Here is a 4,822-nt window from a genome sequence, read left to right on the forward strand (position 1 = left end):
TCTCTGAATTCCCAGTACCTTATACAACATCTCAAACACAATTCACAGACACAAGATGGATGGATGGATGGATGGATGGACGGATGGATGGATGGATGGATAGATAGATGGACGGATGGGTGGGTGGGTGGATGGATGGATGGATGGATGGATGGATAGATAGATGGACGGGTGGGTGGATGGATGGATGGATGGATGGATGGATGGATAGACAGATGGACGGATGGGTGGGTGGGTGGGTGGATGGATGGATGGATGGATGGATGGATAGATGGATAGATAGATGGACAGATGGGTAGGTGGGTGGATGGATAGATGGATGGACGGGTGGATGGGTGGGTGGATGGATGGATGGATGGATGGATGGATGGATAGATGGGTGCACGGGTAGGTGGATAGATGGATGGATGGATGGATGGATGGATGGATGGATGGATGGATGGACGGGTGGATGGGTGGGTGGATGAATGGGTGGATGGGTGGATGGATGGATGGATGGATAGATGGATGGACGGGTGGGTGAGTGGATGTATGCATAGACAGATGGGGCAGATTCAGTACCAGCCTGAGAAGTAGAAATGACAAAACTTAATGACTAATTGGATATATGAGCATCAGGAGAGAGTCAAAGATGGTTTGAAGGTTCCTAGTACAGATTATGGGAGTACAAACGGATGAGCTGCTTTGAGGAGGTGAGGAATATTTTAATAAGACTGCATCTTTCACCTGAAAATGTGGAATGGCCAGGGGGTGCGGGGGGAGAGGGAACCACATGGCACAGAAGAAACAGGAAGGCATCAAAGTGCTGTTTGCACAATTGGGAAGACCCCATGGCTATGGGTGGGATACGAGGACACTCATCACTGTCCTGGGCCTGGGCAAGCTTCTTCCAGGGTTTGCTCAGGGGTGAGATGAACACAATACCCTTGGGCATAGAGTGAGGGTGTGAATTCCCCTCAAAGCCTCCTCTTCTCCTGTCTCCAGCCTTGCCTGGGATACCCACCCCTACCTACTCACCTCCTTGCTGGCCAATGTTTACTGCTACCCCACAGGCCCACACACTTGGGGAAAGAAGGAAAAGGGCCAGAAATGTCATTTTTAGATTAACAACTTCTCATAAACCTTTTTGAATTCTGTCTAGATTCCTCTGGCATTTCAAAAGTCTGCATAGATCACTCACTCTTTGAAGGAAAAGGACCCAGTTCCTATGCACATGGATAAAAAGGGGAGGGGGCTTCACTGAAGGGAAAAACTATTAGCAAAAATGGTGGAAAATGTACAGCTTCAGTAATGCTCTGTTAAACACAACTGTTTAGGCGAGAACACATTTCACACAGGAAGGCTCGTGTGAGAACGTCGAGTCCACAGGCAGCCCCAAACCAACAGAGTTGGGCTGTGGTGTCGGCACACCGGGTGTGACTCTGGCACCTGTCACGTGTTATCCGTGTAAACTGTAGGCAATTTAGTTGACTTTTCTGAGCCTCAGTTTTCTCAGCCCTTCCACGGGTTTGATACCTCCCTTCCAGAGTTATCGTGAGGATTAAGGGGAGGACCCGCGTGAGATCTCGGTGCAACGTGTGTCATAAACAGGAGCTCTGAGACGTCAGTTCACCTTTCTCCACCGTGCACAGACCTGCGCGAGGCTGGGTCATGTCTGCAGACCAACCGTCTGCTTGCAATCTGCGGGGAGGTGCGGACGACCCGGAAATAAAAGGGACTCGGGCACGGAACCACCAAGCAGAGACCCTGGCAGGGGACAGGCACACAGATTTCCCGAATCTTTCAAGTTGCTCGTCACACGCCCTCCTTCTCTGGCTCTCCCCCTGGATTCTGATTACTAATCACACTTTGTAGACCTTCGCAAAGAGAGCAGGAAGAAGGGAAGCCCGGCCAACAGGCCCAGCAGGCCGCTGAACTGCTCAGTCTTAACTGGAATCCGATGACACGATTGCTGAGGTCACCTAAGGACTTTGACATCCCCCCCCCCAATTTTGAGAATACAGTAATTATGTGAAATCGGTGCTGTGTACGTTTTAACCTCCACAACTGCATTTTTGCTAATGGGGCCTTCGCTACATTTAAATATGGAAAACGCTGTAGGAATCTCGTTTGTGGCAGAGCGGTCATTTGGGGGAAAACTTTTTTTTTTTTAATTTAATGTTTATTTTTGAGAGAGAGAGAGACAGAGACAGAGTGCAAGCAGGGGAGGGGCAGAGAGGGAGGGAGACACAGAATCTGAAGCAGGCTCCAGGCTCTGAGCTGTCAGCACAGGGCCCAACGCAGGGCTCGAACTCACAGACTGTGAGATCATGACCTGAGCCGAAGTCGGACGCTTAAGCAATTGAGCCACCCAGGCGCCCCTGGGGAAAACTTTTTTAACCCAATCCCCACAACCTCCCTACTTAGTTTTTCTGCCCCTACAACCTTCTTATCTCCTCTCTGTGTCTTCCAGCTAATACGACCTGGTTCTTTTATGTATTTATTCATTCATTAGCAAGTGCTAAGTGTCTACTGTATTCCGGGTACTCTTCTAAGTACTGAGGATTTGGTACTGAGTAGCCCTGGGCTCCTGCTTCCTAGAGACAAGGAGAGGGACAGAGCATAAACACATAAACATGAAGACATAATCACTGGTAGTAGTAAATGCCACAGAGAAAATAAAGCAACTGGTAGGTGCGAGGAGGCAGCTACTAGCTTGAGCACCCCCATTCCAAACCCCCCATGCTCTGGACTGCAGGCCTGCCCCAGGGTTCACCGCCCTGACCTCATCACTGCTTACCGGAGACCTGAGCCAAGGTGTGCAAACGAGCGGCGGGACGCCCCCACTCTCTAGGGCCACCCATGTCAGTGAATCCCATAAACTGATACGAGGGCTGCAAACTTTTCCACAAATGAATGCAGATTAGATTTGTAATAAGAAAAAAAATAATTCAAGCTTATGTAAAAAATCAGAATCAAGTACATCGAGATCTAAGAGAAAGATAGTGTTTCCATGGCTTTGATGCTAAAGTATTCTCAGTGACTGACGATAAAAGGAGAAAGGAATAACATGGATGCAAACACGAATGGATAACCCAGACCCTGAATACAGACAAAATTTCAACACGTGTCTGCATCAGATCTCTCATAGAAGCTTCACACAGAACAAACTTTCCACACCAGGGAGAGCAAAGATTTGGAACAGGTGTCAAGGAGGAGCACAGAGGTCTAGATAATGCACCAAATCAAGTAACCGGCAACCAAAGAGCCCTTTCTATCCACCCATCCATTCATCCATCCATCTATCTATCTGTCTATCTACCTACCTACCTACCTACCTACCTACCTACCTACCTACCTATGTATCTATCTATCCATCTATCATCTATCTATCTTTCCTTGTTTTTATTTCAAGTTTTTATTTGATATCCAGTTAGTGAACATACACTGTAATATTGGTTTCAGGAGTAGACACCAGTGATTCATCTCTTACATACAACACCCAGTGCTCATCCCAACAAGTGCCCTTCTCAATGCCCATCTCTCTAGCCCATCTCTAGCCCATCTCTCACCTACCTCCCCTCCAGCAACTCTCAGTTTGTTCTCTATCATGAAGAGTCTCTCATGGTTTGTTTTCCTCTCTTCTCTCCCCCAACCCCAATTTCTCATATGTTCATCTGTTTTGTTTCTTAAATGTTTATTTATTTTGTGAGAGAGAGGGAGAGAGAGAGAGAGAGAGGGTGAATGAGTGGGGGAGAGGTAGAGAGAGAGGGAGAGAGGGAATTCCAAGCAGGATCCATGCTGTGATTATAGAGCTCAGCATGGGGCTGCATCCCAAGAATCATGAGATCAAAGCCAAAACCAAGAGCTGGATGCTTAAGTGACTGAGGCACCCAGGCACACCCTGTTTTGTTTCTTAAATTCCACATTTGAGTGAAATCATATGGTATTTGTCTTTCTCTGACTGGCTTATTCACTTTGCATAATACTCTCTAGTTCCATCCACATCAGTGCAAATGGCAAGATTTCATTCTTTTTGATGGCTGAGTAATATTCCATTGTATAGAAAAATAGGGCACCTGGGTGGCTCAGTTGGTTAAGTGTCCAACTCTTGATTTGGGTTCAGGGCATGATCTCACAGTTTATGAGTTTGAGTCTGATTTCACGCTGACAGTGCAGAGCTTGGGATTCTCTCCCTCTCCCTCTCCCTGCCCCTCCCCTGTGCATGTGCTCCGTATACACTCTCTCTCAAAATTAGTAAGTAAACTTAAAAAAAATTCCATTGTATATATACACCACATCTTCTTCATCCATTCATCAGTCATGGACATACGGGCTCTTTCCATACTTTGACTATTGTCGATAGTGTTGCTAGGAACATTGAGGTACACATGCCCTTCGAATCAGCATTTATGTATCCTTTGGGTAAAAATCTAGTAGTGAAATTGCTGGGTCATAGGGTAGTTCTATTTTTAACTTTTTTTTAAAATTTTTTTTAACCGTTATTGATTTTTGAGACAGAGAGAGAGAGAGCATGAACGGGGGAGGTTCAGAGAGAGATGGAGACACAGAATCTGAAACAGGCTCCAGGCTCTGAGCTGTCAGCACAGAGCCCGACGTGGGGCTTGAACTCACGGACTGTGAGACCATGACCTGAGCCGAAGTCGGATGCTGAACTGACTGAGCCACCCAGGCGCCCCCTATTTTTAACTTTTTGAGGAATCTCCATACTGTTCTCCAGAGTGGCTGCACCAGTTTGCATTCGCACCAATAGTACAAGAGGGTTCCTCTCTCTCCACATCCTCGCCAAAACCTGTTGTTTCCAGGTATTAATGTTAGCCAT

The sequence above is a fragment of the Panthera tigris genome, chromosome D1 (assembly GCF_018350195.1).
Source record: "Panthera tigris isolate Pti1 chromosome D1, P.tigris_Pti1_mat1.1, whole genome shotgun sequence".
Taxonomy (NCBI): domain Eukaryota; kingdom Metazoa; phylum Chordata; class Mammalia; order Carnivora; family Felidae; genus Panthera; species Panthera tigris.